Raw genomic sequence first — 19,906 nt, 5'->3', positions numbered from 1 at the left:
ACATCAAGCTCCACAACCATAGAATATATTCAGAGGACAAAGTTCAGACAGGGCGCATAATTGTGACTTCAGTCTCTGTGAGCCCCTATGAGCTCTGCTTAGTTGATCCTGTGAGTAGATCACTGTGGTGTCCTTGACCTCTCTGTCTCCTACAATCTTTCCTCCTCCTCTTCTACATTGTTTCCCTGGTTCATCCTGGTGTTTGATGGAAGGTCTTTGAGTCTGCTGCTATCAGTTGTGGGATGAAACACATCTAATGAGAATTGGGCTAGGCACCTAGGAATATAGCAGAATTTAATTAGAAACCGTTTAATTGATTTAACTTTTTTTTTTCTAGACATGTTCGAGTCTATCCTAGGTTTCTGAGCTGTCCTGCCTGTGACTCTGATTTCTGATCATTCATGTAATGTCATGTTTGGGATCTCTCTTGAGGTGTAGATCGCAAGTTTGGACACCCATGATCTGTCTTGCAGCATGTCTTGCAGGAAGGATACCTTGTAGGTCGAAGATGTTGAGGACAAAATGATGTCCTGGTTCCATTGTTAGGAGCTTGCCTGGATGTAGAAAAGTGTCAGTTATGGCTAAATATCCCCCATTATTAGAAGCTTTTCACAGAGTTACTCTCATAGATTTCAGGGAGTTTCCTCCACACTAGATTTCTACATCGGCCCCTAACTCCTTCTCTACCAATTCCAATAGTCTCTCCCAGTATTCTCACTCCTGCCCTCTCTCCCACTCCCATGTGATAACTCCTGTTCCTATTCCATGTGCCCCCACTCCACCCTCAAAATCTATTCTATTTCCTATTCCCAACAAGAGCTAGGCATCTGCATTTGAGGCCTCCTTGTTACTCAGACTCTCTGGGTCTGTGGATGGCAGCATGATTATTCCTTACTTAACAGATAATGTCCATTTATAACTGTGTACACACTTTGTTAGTCTTCCAATGTCTGGATAACTTCACTCAGGATGATACTTTCTAGTTCCGTCCATTTGCCAGCAAATTTCATGCCATTGTTTTTAGCAGATGAGTAACATTCCATTGTGTATGTGTCCCACATTTTTTTTTATCCAATCTTCAGTTGAAGGGCATCTGGGTTGTTTTCAGTACTACAAATATAGTTTCTATGAACATAGTTCAGCAAGTGTCCTTGTGGTATAGTTGAACATCCTTTGGGTATATGCCCAGGAGTAATATAGCTGGATCAAGAGGAGGTATAAGAGCCAAATTTTCTGAAAAACCACCAAACCTCCAGCAGCTGTACAAGTTTGCAGTCCCACCAACAATAGAAGTGTATTCCCATTGCTTTACATCCTTGCCAGCATAAGCTTTTTATTGTGATTTTAATCTTAGCCATTCTGACAGGTGCAAAATGGAATCACAAAGTCATTTTGATTTGCATTTCCCTGATGGCTAAGTTTGTTGAACTTTTCTTTAAGTATTTTTTTTTTTGTCATTTGAGATACTTCTGGTGAAAATTCTCTGTTTATGTCTGTACCCCATTTTTAAATTGGATCATTTGGTTTGTTGATGTCTAGTTTCTTGATTTCTTGATATAATTTAGAAATCAGCTATCTCTCAGATGTGAGGTTAGTGAAAATCTTTTCCCATTCTATAGGCTACTGTTTTGTCTTATTGACAGTTTCCTTTGCCTTACAGAAACTTTTCAGTTTCCTGAGGAAAGGAGATAGATGGGAATTTAATTGTTGATCCTAGTGCCTGTGTGATTCGTGTTCTATTCAGGATCTTGTGTCCTGTGCCAATGTGGTCAAGGCCATTCCCTACTTTCTCTATCAGGTTCAATGTTTCTGGGTTTATGTTGAGGTCTTAGATCCAGTTGGACTTGAGTTTTGTTCAGGTTGATAGATCTACAGCTATCACCATACCTGATTTCAAGCTATACTACAAATCTATAGTAATAAGAACTACATAGTAGTAACAAAATAAAACATAGAGTTGATCAATGAAATCAAACTGAAGAGTCAGAGGTAAATCCACATATACTTGTTAACCTGATTTTTCTTTTTATAAAGAAGCCAGAAATACACAATGGAATAAATAAAGCATCTTAAGTGATGCAAGTGGATATCTTATTTCTTGTATATGTGTGTCCTCTTGAGTTACTTCATTTCTTTACTGTACCCTTCACTAGATTTGTATCCTATACTTTCACAATTTATTAAATCAATTTAAAAGGTAAGGAAATCAAACATGCATTTTTCAATTGTATGCTAATGATTTCATTTGCATCAGTATTTTTAGTTGTAATAGCATATTCCACGTAAAGTAAAGTTACTTACCATTCCCTTAGATATGAAGATGTGTTATTTTTGTGTGCATTTTATTTTTCTTCTCTGGATATAATCCAGATGGTAGAATTTTTAAGATTTTAATACTATGCTGGACTTATATTTCTCAATTTATTTCATAATACAAACTTTTGAAATGCTATTTCAAATATTGCTTATATTAAATCTATTGAGAAATTTGGTAAAAATATTTCAAACAATGAAAAATTTTAAAGAGCAAATAACTTTTCATTAGAGCGAGGATAAAAATATGTATATATGTGTTCATATGCCTTTATGCAAACTAGCTTTGTGTTAAATCTACAATTCTTTTCTGAAGAAAAACACTGAAAGTAAATGATTTTGTAAATACAACTCTGAGACTTCAAAATAATTCCTGAGTAAGTTGCACAGTCATTGGTATTCAAATATGAGGTGAACTCATGATACCTGAAAGGCGCTCACTTAGTTACAGAATAATGAAAGGGATGAAACTTTAATTTACATAGGAAATAGGAGACATGCGTCAAAAAACAATGATGGTGGAAATTGAGATGCTTTCAGAGATCATTGTGACAGAAATGGCAGCCCTGGTGAGAAGTTGGAACGTGAGAGCAGGGTGAAGAGCCGCATGAATGATGAGGCTATGTGAAGCTCATCATGATCAACTAAGCAACCTGAACAGAGATATGACCACCCTTATTATTTCAGCTATCTCTTTCTCACAGTATGAATAATCAGATATATTCATGACACACATGCATAGAGATAAATTATGGAAAAGTTTATTCCAAAAACTGAGACTTCTTATGGAAAAAGGGAAATACAACACCTCTGCTGTTTTGAGCAGGATGTGAAGTTCACATATTTTGTGAACAAAAAAGTTCACCAAACAAACACAGCAAAGAGTACAGTAATAAAACTTTGAATACCAAGACAAAGTACAAAATAGAATAAGGTATAGCCTTATCTAAGTTAAGAAAAACGGATCTAAACATGGTGGCTCATGCCTATAATCCCAGCACTTGGACTGGAAGGTTAAGAAGTTTAGGAGTTCAAAGTCAGCCTCAACTATAGAGAGTTGGAGAACAGTCTGATTTAGAGGGTATCCTATTTTAAACTAAGAAATATAAAAAGAATGTTCATAATATCTTAAGAATATTACAATTCTTACAGCTTTATGTAGCTCCTTGTTGATCCAGATATACCTCACTTTAGCCTTAAGAAGCAAAATATTTAAGAGGATATTAGCAATCTTGGAATTAAAGGATTATCAATGTTGATGAGTATTTTTTGTTTATTCTTTATACTTTAAAGACAACGATATTTTGAATTTTCTAAAGGAAGGTGTTTAGAAGTAGTTTATATGTAGTGCCAATAAACAAAATTCCTAGGAATTAAGCAATAGAAAACAATTAAGTTTTGTCTTCCTTTAGATTTTACAGAGAGTGTTTATAATGATTTGTTCCTGGTTTGTAATAAGTGAAACAACACGAAAGGGAGAAAGAATATTCTCTGTCAATATTTCTGGAAACGCAGCTTTTAAGTCTTTCTCATAAAATAGAGTAATAAGAACCATTCTGGGCAAACAGAAAAGCAATGTGGAAAGATGTTATAAAATAAAACAGAGAAACAACAAATAAACCAAAGCAACTGAACAAAAAACATATAGAAATTTAAAGTTCTCTGATCTTTAATTCTAAATGACAACTCGCAGAGCACAATTCTTTTGCACATATATTTTCTTGGAAAAGTTTTAATATATACACATCCCATGAGTAAAAAAATACATATATTTCTTCACATTTGAGAGCAACCAAAATCAAGTTTCTGAAAGGCAAAATTATAAAATTCAGTTTTTATTTGAAAACTAAAGCCTTGCAGTGACTGAGGAGCAGAGGCACTGTGATTGTTGCATGCAATGAATAAGGTGCTTTAAATATTCTGACTTGGAGATATTTTGAAAAATTAATATTTAGATCTAATCCTTATAATAGCCTTGATATTTTGTAATGTTGAAAATTTTTAAGATGTAGATCATTCTTGTATGGATTCATGTAATAAATTAGGTTGGATTTTCCTCCGGAATGATAGTCAAAACAAAATTGATATCTGTTCTGTTTTCCTGGACTAATAATTGGCACTTTGTAGTTAACTGCCTACAGTTAATGTATAAATCACAGAAAAAATCTCTACTTCAAGTTCTCCTTTGAGAGGAACTCTGCCTCCATTGGTTAGGGTCATTAAGAATGTAATGGCCTTTTAAGCCTGAAATCTAAAAGAGTGAATCAGAGTGTCCTAATGCACTAGTTAATGATGCCTTCGTACTACCAATTACTAGCAAACCCATAGCATTAAAATGAACAGCCTTAGATTAAATGTTAGCATGGATATAGCAGTATGTTCATAGCTGTGCACATGGAGATAAATAAGGTCCTATTCTTTAGAAAACAGAACTTGGTAAAAATAAATAAGTAAAAAAATAAATAAATAAGTAATAGTTTTGAGTGGTTTAATATGAGACTAAATGAATATCAAAATGTTTCTATTATTTAACATTTGGAATGTTTATTGTGCAATTTCTTTTTTCTTTTTTGGCATTTCGAGACAGGGTTTCTCTGTGGCTTTGGGGCCTGTCCTGGAACTAGCTCTTGTAGACCAGGCTGGCCTCAAACTCACAGAGATCTGCCTGCCTCTGCCTCCTGAGTGCTGGGATTAAAGGCACACTATTGTGTAATTAATACATATTGCATACTTTTGTGATTTCAAATGTATCAAGAAGTGCATTCAAATTACCAACCTACTCATTGTATTAAACCATTTGATCAGTATCTTTTATAAGTGCTCTGGTAATAGAAAAGGAAAAGTATAATAAATTGTCATAGTCAAAAAGGTCTAAAGATACTTTTCTGGTAAATATAATGTGGAATCTGCCAAATGGTATACTAGATTAGATAAAAGACATTATGGGAAAATAAAGTAATAAATTACCTTTAGAATTTGTACAAATAATGTACTGATGGTGGTTCTTCATTGCTGAACAATATTCTGGTACAATATAATGTGAGAAGATATTGTTACATTATAACTTTTTTTCTTAACACACAAGTTGAACCATTTCACCATCATCAAGGAGTAGAGATAACTTTGGAACACAGTGGAATTCATTAAGTAGAAGTACAGTACTAGCTAGAAGTACAGTAACAATAATGAGACTGTTACCACTCTCTAGAAGAAGAGGAGAGGAGGGAGGGGTCACTGTACATTCACAGTATTCAACCCACTATTTCAGCCCATGAGTGAATTGCATGTAGTCTGAAGGTGTGGGGGGTTGCCAGAGTATAAAAGAAATGGAAATATATTGTCATGACGATGAAACTTCCATGAGACCATCACCATGTGGGAACGAGAAATTGTAGTTATGAATCTATTTTTGTGCTGTTCTCCCCAAAGCAATCCCAAAAAACTCAATAATTTATAAAAGTTTGGAGATCAGTGATTTTTTTCTTTGACAGCTCTCACGATTAACCTAGACTGTCAATTCAATCTGGAGTTAACTAAGTGGTATTCCTCTGAATCTGTGAGTGCAATAAAATAAAAGATTAGCAATAGGAGAAGTCCATTGCACATAGAAGACAACACCTTTCAGATGTAGCCCAGACATAAATAATTTTGAGAAGAAAAGTGGCATAGCTTATGTGCCTGCATGCCTCCACTCCTTCCTACCAACTATAGCCATGGTAACGTTGCTATTGAGTCCACCACGATCCTTTTCTGATATAAGAACCTAGATTTCTCTGATTTTAATGTCAACTAAAGCCCAGAAATCTTCCAGGTCTTGAGTCAAGCTGAGTCTACCAAGGAATTTGTTCCAGCATCAAGCTGTTACCAGATTTTTCACATCTCCTGCATGCCAATACTCACAGTTGGCTACCTAGTCCTTATTGTGCAACCCAATCTAATGAATCCCTTTTAACAATATTTAATCATAATATCAGTTTTGTTCCTCTGTAGAATCATAAAAGTACATTATCTATCTTTCTATATATCTGTCATCTATCACCTATCAATCTGTCTGCCTGTCTATTTATCTATCCTCATCTATTATGGTGCTAATTCATTCCCCTCTGTATGCTAGGAATATGTTTTATTGGTTATATAAAGAAGCTGTTTTAAGCCAATGGAAAAACAGAATATATCCAGGCCTGAAATGATATATAGAGAAGAGGCAGAATTAGCGAGACGCAATGTAGCCAGTGCAGAAGGAGACAGATGCTTGGGAACTTCATCAGTAAACCACAAGCCTCTTGGTAAAGTATAAAATAATGGAAATGAGTTAAGAATTAATAGCTAGCTAGAAATACACTTAAGCTATTGGCCAAGCAGTGTTTTAATTAGTAAAGTTTTGTGTAATTATTTTGTGTCTGAGCAGCAGGGAATGTAGGAGCAGATTCTGACTACAGATTGGCATCCAACATAATCTGAAATATTTGGGGCTGATGCCCACCACCCAATTCGGGTCCAGATGTTCATGTGCCCACTCAGGGTTGAGAGTAAAGTAGCTGAAACCATGCCTGTTTCTCTGTGGCCCCTGTCTGGGAAGGCAGTGGGATTGGGTCTGCTAGGAGTACACAGGCAGGAGAGAATGGCAGATTCCTACCACCATATACAGAGATATTGTCAGACTACACAGTGTGTTTCATGTCAGATTTAGCTTTTACTCAAATAAAAAGGTTTTATATGTCACACTGTGATACCCAGCGTTGAGGTGGTAAGCGAGGTTCCCACCCAGTGGTCTCAGAGCTGGGAGTAAGGTACCTGCCCCATATTGAAAGTCTGAGAGAGGCAGAGCCAGCATCCAGGACTACTGCAACCAAACTGCTTGCCATTTGAAATCCCACCTTGTCAGAAAATGATTACAGATGTGCAATAAAGATAGATTCAGACAGAAATAAACCTCTGAACAGGTCACAGTGTGTCTAAAATATGTATGTAGGCTTGAGAAAGAGAAAAAAAGAATATAGAAAAAATAAGACAAAGTCTTTAAAGAGACAGAGTATAAAAAGTCATAGATTAAAGGAATAAAGAAAAATAAGCCACGAAAGATGGAATATATGCAGAGTTTGGACTATGTATATTATTATGTTTCCTTTGAGTTTTTTTTTACTACAGAGAGATATTTGATTCTGGGGGCTGCTAAGATAAACCAACATATATACATTAAATGTATCTTGATTTCAAAATTTGGATCTAAAGATATCTTGCCTTGGAAAAAAGGTTCTGCTTTTGTTTCCACAGAGGAAGAGAATCTGTGAGTTACTTTCAGACTAATATGGTCCAAGGGAATAAAACCCTCTGAAAGGTCTCCATAAACCCCAAAATTACTTTACCAATAAAAAGAAGAAAGCAGTTTAGAGAGAACTATACCCAAATGCCCAAGCAATGTTTATAAATGTTTGCCGACATTTAAAGGGAGACATACTATAGAGATGAATACTTGGCAATGGTGTGGATCTTGGTCTACTGATATAAATTTAAGGTCAGTTAGCTCTTGATTAAGGTATTGTGTTTGTACAGCTAATTTAAAATTGTAATGTATAATTAAGAAATATAGGTTAATAGATAATCATATATAATAGCCAAGCTTGCTGTTATGTTAGTTACATTTTCTAGAAATACAGAGATATTTTTCAGTTAGATAGATAATCACCAAACCATTCAAAGACCTACAGAATGTGACATTTAAAATGTTTTGAGAACTTAGGACTTTTCATGACATGAGACACATCTGCTCCTGGAAGCACCAATCTACTTCAAGAGGATGACAGCCATCAAAGATGCTTCTTATGTAGTTTGTTAGTCATTTGAGAAAGGAGCTGCTTTTTCCTGGAGTGCTTGATGTTATGCTGCATGAACTGGACATGTAGGATTCACAGAAAAATGACTGCTGAACTTGCCTAAAATTGAGACCATCATTTGGGGTTCCTGCTTCATGAAAGAGTCTGTCAGACATTTTACAGGACACAGAAGAAAGTGAGTGACAAACTGTCAATATAGGCAGAACTGTCTTTGAAATTTCCTGCATCATGGAAAAGTCTGCAAGGTACTATGGACCTACAGGCTGAAGATGGGTGCTGAAACATTAAAGAATAACTTTGGGTAGTGAGGCATCTCTGTCAAATCTAAAGTTTTGGAAGTTGCTTGCAATACACCTCCTGTTTGCTTAGGTAATATTATATCCTACTGGAGCCTTTGATGGAGTTGAAGAAAAGAAAATTATAGTTTTCCTCATATAGTTATGATAAAAGATAAAGTAGATGTAAATATTGTAACTCTAATTCTTGCTTGATACCTGTTTTATTGTATGCAATTTTACTATGTTAAAATAAAAATCTTCCTTTTTCTTTAGACAGAAAAGGAGAGGTGATGAAGGATACCTCTCTGTGTGCTGTGAATGTGTTTTATTGCCATTGGTTAATAAAGAAGGTGTTGTTGACCATTGGCTTAATAGAATATAGCCAGGCTGGAAAGGATACATAAAGAGAGGAGGGCAAGTCAATGGGTTACCAAGTAGCCACTGCCAAAGGAGACAGACTCCCGGGAACTTTATTGGTAAACCATGAACCTCATGATAAAATATAAAATAATTGAAATCGGTTAATTTAAGTTATAAAAGCTAGTTAGAAATGTACTTAAAATATTGACCAAGAAGTATGTTTATTAATACAGGTTTTTGTAATTATTTTGTGTCTGAGTAGCAGGGAATGAACAGGAAGCCTCTGACTACATATTTTCCATCTGTTATCTATCTATCTATCTATCTATCTATCTATCTATCTATCTATCTATCCATCCATCCATCTATCTATCTATCTATCTCTCTATCTATATCAATACTTTCTTCAGCAGCAGCCCCAACAAAATCACTTATTCCTATATAAGTTGTTACCAATAGAAAAAGATGGATGAACTGTTACAAGTACTCTTATATTAAAATTCAAAAAAATTTGCTATTTTCAATATTAATATGAGCTTTTTCTACATGTCCATAACTGACACCTGAAATTGAAATATCTATATAGTATTAGCCTTTTACTCCAGATATTTTGATAATCTGCTAAATTCTTTGTGAATAATTGTAACTTTAATGGCACTACAAGTTACCTGAGTAGAATAGAGTTGGGTTAGCCTAATATTCATATTGCTTTAATGTCTATATAAGTTGCTATGAAATAAAAATGAACAAGAACAAATAGTTTCACAACAGTAGATAATGCATGGTCTTGAGACCATGGTGAAAATTACCAATGTTGGAAGCTACATGCAAATATGAACCCCTATGTCATCCTAAACATTTAAATATCATTCACATTTTTACCATTATGTTTTTGTAACAATTTTGTTAATTGCATCTGTAAATATTTATTTGTAAATATTTCAGAATTTTCCTTGAGTGTAAGATTCTATGGAATCAGTCATATTTCTATGTTTAAAACTGTATCAAATAAATAAAGCCATAATTTTCTAGACCATGACCTGGTAGACATAGTTAATATTTACTGAGTCTCACTTGATACAATATACTGTTAATATATTCTTTCACCTTTTTCCTACTGTATTAGTTATGTTTCATTGTTAGTAACTTACCTTATAACTTAGTAGCTTAAAGCAACAGATATTTAATATCTCATAGGTTCTCTGAGGGCCAAGTATTGAAGAGTCATTTTGTCTGGTGTTCTGCTTCAAGGAAATTTATGAAATTGAAGTTAATTTGCTATCTGGCTGCAGTCATCGCAACCATGGCTAGAGAACCTGCCTCTCAGCTGACTCGCATGACTGTTGAAGGAGGTTTTTTTTCTGTGGCTAAGAGTTGATTGAATCCTCCTGTTAGCTGCTTATGGTTAATTTCTCCAGAGTGAGCAATAGTGTAGGGGGGTGGGGAGACAGAGAGACAGAGACAGATAGATAAAGAGACTGGGGCAGACATATAGACACACAGAGAGAGGGAAAACAAGAAACAATTAAGTCTCTAAATACAGTCTTATAAATGGCTTGTCATATTTGCCAAACTCTAGATGGTCACACAAAGCAGAGATACATGATGCTTTTTCAGAAACTGCAAGTACATGAAAATGGGCTCCATGTATCCAGTTCATGTCTTGATTCTACTAAGAATTGTGTTTTTAAAAATATATCCAATCCTTTGTTAATATATTTCATCCATGCATATATAGATGAGAACATTTCTAACATCTTGGCTTATAAAAAAAGCAAAAGATATCAATAGGAAACATTATTTTTTAAATTTTATCTTATGACACTACTAAAAGAGAACACCATAATTTTTTTTCTTATCAATATAGGACATTTACTCAAATGTCATAAATTGTTAGGTAGAACAATCTCTGTTTATGGGTAGACTAGTACAACAAATAAATAAACAAACATGCAAGGCAATTATTTTCAGAATAATTACTTAAACATGGTCCATTGAATTAGATAAGCTAAAATTGTTTTAAATGACCTAATGTGACTGAACAAATCTAGTTTCAGAAAATTGTTAAACATCTAATTATTTTACTATTAAAATATTCATCATTTAATTATTTCTTATAATGTATTAGTAATTCATCAGAAAAGAATCACACTGCTCTCGGCTGAAAAAGATCAAGTTATTTTAAATGCAATTCTTGAATAGCATTGTTCCATGAAGTGACTGACAATGGCAAGTTCTGAAAACTTCCTTCGACAAAAATAATAGTATTAGCCTTCCCAAACATTATTCAAATGTATGCTATAAAGTGTAATCCTTATGAACCAGTAAGGTCAATTTAAAACAAAACAAAAAAAATAACTTTCAAGGGTTTATGGCATCACAACAACAATTTGGAAAAAGGAGAGAAAATAAGACAATAACTTTTCAATTCTAATGTTTCCAAAGCATGTGTTTCTGATATTGCTGTGTTGCACTGGTACACTCACTTCCACTATGGGGAATTTTTAAAGAATAGGTATGAGCTGTTTCAAGAATCCAATAACCTGGCAGCCTGCAGACCATGGTGGTGAGAGTCATGCTAATCATTTTCGAAGTAATCCGGATATCAGATTATGATGCCTAGGAGAAGAGAAGCGGCGAATTATTTAGCTCTGTATTGTTTTACTTTCATAATTAAGTAATTGAACTTGGAACAAGCATCTTATTACTTCCGTTTTAATTAACATTTCTCTGTGATGCTATAGTATTAACTGAAAACAGAAAATTGCACAGACTCAATTATAGTATGCATTACTAAAGCGAGAAAGTGTTTTACTGATCAAACATTTATGTTGATCAGACGTCATTATGCAGTGGCAATTAGAAGAAAAAATCAGGTTAGTGGTGATGAATGTTCTTAATTAGATTAAATATCAGTAGTATTTTGTATACTATTCATAAAATTCTTACTCTAAAGAAATTAACTTTAAAGAGTCACTGAAACATTTCAAGAATTCTGCCTCAGAAATAACAAGTTCATTTCTTACTCTTTATGATTATACAATTTTATTTGTAGTATACCCTTCATTATGGTCATATTTATGTAGGTATCCACACTGTTTTTCCCAGGATAAAGCATAATCAGTTATAGGGCTTTATGACTTTTCATTTGCATTTTTAATTTAGAATACTATTGCAACAAAAATATTACTAAAGCTGTTATAAATATTATGAAAAATAAAAGGTATCATTTTTCTATATTTGGCACAATTTGCATATGTGAGCATCCTAAAACCATCCCTCATAGTGATGATTAGCCCCTCCAATACAACTGAAAACATTTTGCCATATGGGAAGATTTGCATTTTATAGATATAAATATTGAAAATAAAAAGTTTTGTTTCAACAGAATTTTAGGTTTTCATAAAATTTTAGCATTATATAATTTCTCTTAGGTATTAAACCAATATGAGAAATAAAAATTTTAAAACCAATAAATATATGTACATATTTATGCAAATACACATGACATATAGGTTTAGATAAATGGTGGGTAGATGATAGATAGATGATATAGATAGATAGATAAATAGATAGATAGATAGATAGATAGATTATATATATATATGTATATATATGATAGATAGATGATATAGATAGATAGATAAATAGATAGATAGATAGATAGATAGATAGATAGATAGATAGATAGATTATATATATATGTATATATATGATAGATAGATGATATAGATAGATAGATAAATAGATAGATAGATAGATAGATAGATAGATAGATAGATAGATAGATAGATAGATAGATAGATAGATAGATAGATTATATATATATATGTATATATATGATAGATATTAGACAGACAGATAGGTTGGATATGAAATTATAAGGGGGCTATTCAGTAAATGAATAAGTAATAGCATAAAAAATGTGGGGGCAAAGGAAGAACTATGGGAGTAAATCCACTGAAATACTTGATAAAAATGTCTATGTAAGTTCATCATTTTGTGCAAAATATTTTTAAAAAGTAATGGTAGCTTTCAAACAATGAGGAAGAACCATTTACAGCTACATGAAAAAGCATAGATAAAATTCGCAGATTCGGTGTTGAAAGAGAAAAAAACTGAGAATACTGTCACTCTTGCAGATTACAGAATGGAAAAAGTACAATTTTCTGAGTTTAGTTAATTCATCTGTATCTGACAATGCAATAGTAGCTCTGTCTATACTTTCCCTTCATGAAAACTACTAAAAATTGCTTAATAACTTACCTTAAAGCTGAAAGTACCAAATATTTAGAATCTCACATGAGGAATTTGAAATAGAGATACAGAGAGCACATGAGTTGGAATGTGAGCGAGAGATGTAGAAACAAAGCAAATGCAGCATTAATCATACAGGAAATTCGGAAAAAATTTCAAACAAAGGTGCATAGATGCATAGAAATTAAAATCCAAATAATTAGAAGCAAACAAATAGTATGAATATTCTATCTTATTCACATTTATTCATACTATGTGTTTGAATGAGAACATTCCATACTGGATTGGAAGGAATGGATTAAGTGTATCATTTCAAGTGGTCATTGAGGTTTATAAGAACCCACACTATGTCCAGTTATCTCTCTCTCTCTCTCTCTCTCTCTCTCTCTCTCTCTCTCTCTCTCTCTCTCTCTCTCTCTCTCTCTGTGTGTGTGTGTGTGTGTGTGTGTGTGTGTGTGTCTGTCTCCCCCCCCCTTGTCTTCTGCTTGTGGGTCAGGTATAAACTCTGTTTCTACTCCAGTGTCATGCCTGTCTGTTTGCTGAAATCTTCCTATGCTGAAGACCATAGACTCTAACCCTCTGGAACACTGAGCCCTAAAATTAAATGCTTTATTTTCAAAGTTTACCTTGTTAGCATGTTTTCTTTTGGCAACAGAAAAGTAAGAGAGAAGTAGGTACATATAGTAGGCTATTTTGTGATAATACTGCCCATGATGTTTTTGGAGAAATATAAAGTATTTTAGGACTCTGGACTAGCAAATCAGTCCAATGGTTTAAGCATCTCTCTATAAGCCCATGCTAATAGGAGCCAAAAAGACAAGAGTGCTGAACATTATTTGGAATTTGGAAGCCAAGTAGATGTTTCAGAATACTAGCAAGTGAAGTAGAAACAATTCTTGGGGTATTTTGTCAAAAAAATATGGCTTCCTTTCTTTCTTGTCCTATGAATCTTCTTGAGGCTAAATTGAAGAGTTTTAACTGCTATTTTTGGTAAAGAAAATTTCAAAACAGCCTAATATTCATTGTGTCACATGGTTATTAGTGACTACTCTTATGTAATTATACTATGAAAAAGCGTTACTGGAGAAAAAATGAAGAATTTGCAGTTTGGGGAGGAAGGGGGCAACAGGAAGAAAATGGGTTTCAGAAAGCTAGTTCAAGTAGTAGGAATATATCCCCATATCACTGCTGGAGGCCTCATAATCTGCCCCAGCCATACAACTGTCACCTACATTCAAAGAACCTAGTTTAATCCTATGATGGTTTCTTTCTTATCGGGCTGACGTTGATAGGCTCCCATTAGTTCAGGTAAGCTGTTTCAGTGGGTATCTTCATAATGATATTAAATTTTTTGCTAATAATCTCACTACCCCCAGTCTTTGACTGGACTTTGGGAGGTCAGTCCAGTGTTCCAACATGGATCTCTGCCTCTGCTTCCATTGGTTTCTTGATGTTGTGATTACATACTATATTTATGAAATCATAAATAAAATATTTAGTGATGTATTAAGCAGAACACAAACAAAGACAGGGACACTTTAAATTATTAAAAGAAAGCATTTCAAAGAATGAACTAAAATATAATAGGTTAGCAAGTTAAAATATTCAAAGTTTTATAGGATAATGATCAATATTTAGTCTGCAGATTCCGTACATTCTGAACATAAAACCTGTTGGGTGAGGGGGCCCCTTGTTGGTTCCCACCCACTTAGCACCAAAATAATTACACAGAAATGGTATTGATTTAATCACTGCTTGGCCCATTAGCACTAGCTTCTTTTTGGCTACCTCTTACATATTAATTTAACCCATTTCTATTACTCTGTATGGCCATGTGGCTGTGAGTTACGAGCTCCAGTGTGGCTACATGGCTTCTTTCTGACTCTACCTCCACTCTCTCAGCATTCTGTTTAGTTTTTCCCACCTAGCTCTGTTCCCCTATAGCTCTGCTATAGGTGCAAGCAGTTCCTTTAACCAATGATATTCACAACATACAGAGGGGAATCTCTTTTTTTATTGACAAATATAAATAAGTTTATAATGTTTAATAAAACCAAAAAGACCCAAATTATCTAAACAAATAAAACATAAAACAATAGAAAGAAATTGATAAATTTAATTGCAATATTAGTTATCTTTCTATAATGACTATTAATTTGTGTTATGTGTATGAAGGAATAATACTAGATTAATGAGATAGAAAGGATACAACAAAGATAGCTAATCATTTATTGATATGAATTTTCATATCATTCCATAGTGGGTTTATGTTACAGAATATAAAATTGTAAGACCTATCTAGGTACAACTGTAAAACTAACTCAAAATAAATGATGCAGATAAATCTAGATGTAAGAACAATAAAGTTTATAGAACTGACAAAATGGATACATAAAAGTATTTTTTATGTAAGCATTGTAATAAAAATGCCTAAATTGTTTTCAATAAAGAAAATCTACTAAATTGGTTTCATTATATTTAAGACATCTTATCTGGACAATATCTAAAGCAACAAAATACTAGCCAAAAAATCAGAGACATTGCTTACGTTATCAATCTCAGCAGACTCACATAAAATTATAATGAACTCACAAAAATCAATTGTTTAAAAACACTCAAATGGAACAGACAACAAAAGTACACAAAACATTTGAGAAAAGAAAGGAATGGTTGTAAGTAAATCCAAAGCTATTCAACATCCTGAGACATGAAGGAAATGATCCAAAGAAATATCGCCTACTATGTCAACCAGAATGGTGAAGTAAAAGATGCTGATGGAGTTGAAATTATTGGAAGAAAACTCCAAATTTCTATTCTTTTTGTAATAGCATAATGTAGTTAGAGCATTACAGAACTGCATATCAATATTTATTAGAGGAAAATTAAAATTACTTTTTCATCTAATAACTCCATCCTTGTGTATTTATGAAAAAATTGAAGGCTACTTCAACCTGATAACTTATACATGTTTGATTTTTACAAAACCTATCTCGGAAGCTTAAAACAGGGACCTATCCCATGCACAGTCAATAGAAAATAGAGAAACAGATGAAACTGAGTGAAAATTCATTAACTTGATTGTTTGTAGCAGTTGTGCCTATTGTAAACACATCCCTAAAATAAAGTTACAAGTGTGGCAATTGTTTATCAAATAAATAACTTATGCTTTAAATGTTGACAGGGTTACTATACAGCATTAAAATAGATTAGATTGTGGTGCATACGATTACATTAAGTGAAAAGAGTCAAACAAAGAGAGTGCATGCTCTGTAATTGCTTTGTTTTAGAAAGGACAATAAACTAAAAATAATACAGCATAAAAGAACTAGAATGGATGTTGCTTATTGTGATGGGATTTGAACAGAAAACATGTAGAAAGAATATGGTGGTTAATTGATATCTTAACATCTCAATTGTGTTTTGATTGCATGTACCTAAACTCATTGAGTTATATGCTTAGCATATGAGTGCTTTAGCTAATGTAAAATTTAGCTATAGTAAGAGATTTACAAGGCATTTTGCTTCCTTCTACAAAATGCTAAAAGTAAAAGCATTACTTGAAATATTTTTAATTTTATTCATTTATTTATTTTATGCCCCCTACTACATTTTCTCTTCCCATTTACTCCCTGTCCCCAGTCTATCTACCTCTGTTTCTGTTCATAAAGAGGTAGGTCTCCCATGGATATCAGCAAAGTATAGCACACAAATTTCTGTAAGTGTAAGGACTTCCCATTGTATTTAGGCTGGGAAAAGCAAACCAAAATAAAGTATAGATTCTAAGACACAGCCAAGGCATTAGTGATAACCCTTGCTTAGCAGTTTCACAAATAGACCAAGCAACACAACTGCCACCTATATGTAGAGGGCCTTGGTCAGTTCCTTGCAGGCTCCCATGTTATTTGCTTGAGACTGTGTGAGATCTTACGAGCCACATTAATTGTTTCTACTGATTATTTTTGTCATGTCCATAATTCCTCTGGCTCCTACAATTCTTCCTCTCTTTCTTTATTAGAATTCATCAAATTCTGCCTAATGTTTGGCTGTGGGTTTCTCTGTATTTGTTTCCATCAGCTACTGAATGAAGAATCCCTGATGACAATTGGGATAATCAACAATCTGATCTCATGAGATGGCCACTATTGCTAGGAGTCTTAGCTGGGGTCTTTCTTGTAGATTAGAGAGTTTCCCTTGCAACTGTGACACTGAAAAGACCTCCTTTTCCTGTCATCTTTTTCAATACTCTTACCCCTCCACTCATACCCTAATATGATCCCTCAAGTTTATATTACCACCAGCCGCAATCTGCTCAGGAGATCTCTTTTATTTACCTTCCCAGAAAGACCCATGTATCTACCCCTCCCCCACTTGGGCCTTCCTTATTACCTAGCTTCTCTGGGTCTGTGGATTGTAGATTGGTTATCTTATACTTAACAGCTAATATTCAGTGATGATTGAATAAATACCATGATTGTCTTTCTGGGTTTGGGTTACCTCACTCAGGATGCCTTTTTTTTCTAGACATATCCATTTACCTTATAATTTCATGATATCATTGGTTTATAACAGCTGAGTATTACATAATAATACTCTATTATGTAAATGTACCACATTTTTTCCCATTATTTGATTGAGAGGCATCTATATTCTTCTCAGGCTGTGGCTATTTCAAGTAAAACTGTGTTGAAAATAGTTGACCAAAGATCCTTGTGATATGATTGAGTATCCCTAGGTAAATGCTCAAGAGTAGTATTGCTAGGTATTGAGGTAGATTGATTTCTGGGTTTCTAAGAAAGTGATGTATTAATTTTCAAAATGTCTGTAGACGTTTGCACTCCCATCAGCAATGAGGAGTGCCCCCTTGCTCCACATCTCAGCAGCATAAGCTGACAACTGTGTTTTTTATCTTAGCCTTCCTGACAGGTATAAGATGGAATCTTAGAATCATTTTGTGTTGATGAAAAAAAGGGTTCCACAATATTCTAGAAAGCAGTATAGCAAAGGTTTATTTATCTGAGTATGAACTCACAGAAAGAGTAGCATTCCATAGTCCTCTGTGTGCTCTGGGAACTAGAACCAAATATAGCAGCAAAGAGGGCCTATGCATATGTTTTATCTACATTTATAGTACATAAGACCATGCCTAAAGTGGGGTGGTATCTTAAAGGCTATTCACTAGAGGAGTTCCCAGAGCACCTCCCCATTTTGTCTAAATAAGAGAGTTTTAAGCCTCATACAAATCTATATACAATAAAAAATATCAAATATTGTCCAGGGAAAAGAAGAAGAAAAACATATATAAATATTAGAATTACAACCAGCATGAAAAACATCAAGTAAAAAAAAAAAAAAAAAAAACTTGTACTAAATGTTTCAATAGTTATCCTGTCCAAGTAGCTCTCTTTATAAGTTTGATTCTATCAATTTTGGGATACTTGTTATTAATCTCTCTGAAAAATTTAGCACAAACTCTTTGTCCAGAGTTCATTGTCTTTCCATAATTATTTATTAATTTCATCTTTAGTCAAAAGTATTCTAAATCTCTACTAGGTCTATTTCTGCTAATTGACAAAGTCTCAATTTTCCTTTTATAAATAATTCAGAGATCTTTTCCACATAAGAATTAATTTTTTACATGACTTATGTTGCAAAATTACCAATTATAAGATAATATCTTTTCTCTGACTTAAAATTTCTGTAGGGAGGTATTTGGAGAGTAATATGACCAGAGTGTGGTTAAGATGTGGATCCACACAATCCACATGTGCCTCCTCCAATTTCTTTTCAATCAAAGTCAATTCTTTCTCAACTTCAGTTGTTTATTTCCTGGGAGTATTTAAGTATTTGTCGCCATATAATGTTTTCTTTAAGTGAATAATTAGATTCAGTGTTATCCCAGAAATGTCTCCTAGCAAATTTTGAAAGTCATTAAGTGTCGGAAATCTATCTCCCTAATTTGTGCTTTTTGTGTTTTAATTTCCTATAAACCTGTTTTATAACCTGTATAATTAATAGACTCATCCCTATTTTTTTCAGGAGCAATTTGTAATCTCCAACTAGGCAAAACTTTTTCATTATTTAAACATTTTTTTCTAAATTATCTACTTTCAAATGAGATAGAAAAATGTCATCCATGTAATAGTAAGGTATAGATTTAGGTAAATGCTTAAGTATTATTTCCAATGGTTGACTTATAAAATATTGGAACATAATGGGGCTATTTAATATTCCCTATGGCAGGACCCTCCATTTATGTGTCTTAGTACACTGAAAAGACAACTGTGTAGACAAATTTTTCTCTATCTTTTCCTTGTAAAGGTTTAGTGTATAAACAAATTTTATGTCAATACCTGTTAAGAGACCATCCTTTAGGCAATAGATAAGACAAAGGAATTGCAGATTGTAGAGGGACCATTGGTGGAATAACCTTATGAGCTCTTAGATCTGTCACTATTGTCCATTTTCTATATTTCTTTTTTAACAACAAATACAGGAAAATTCCAAGAGCTGTTTGATGCTTCAATATGTTGAGCATCTAGTTGCTCCCGTACCAGCTGTTATAGAGCCTGCAGTTTCTCTTCTGTTAAAGGTCCCTGTTTAACCCACAGTGATTCCTTAGTTTATCATTTTAATGGTAGGGCTATTGGTACCTCTAAATGTTTGCTAGTTGTATTGTTCTTCTTGTACAGACTGAATCATTGATGACTGTTTTTTTTTTCAATCATACCTTATAATGTCCTCCCAAAAAATATAAGTTGTTTTATCTTGTATTTCTGAGACTGCAGGAATGTTAATGTGAGAATGTTATTTCTGAGTATACTTAGTGATTTGATGTGTCTTTATACCTTTGGAAATTGCTTCTCA

Source organism: Microtus pennsylvanicus, chromosome 6 (genome assembly GCF_037038515.1).
Source record: "Microtus pennsylvanicus isolate mMicPen1 chromosome 6, mMicPen1.hap1, whole genome shotgun sequence".
Lineage (NCBI taxonomy): Eukaryota > Metazoa > Chordata > Mammalia > Rodentia > Cricetidae > Microtus > Microtus pennsylvanicus.
This window is presented reverse-complemented; position numbering follows the sequence as displayed.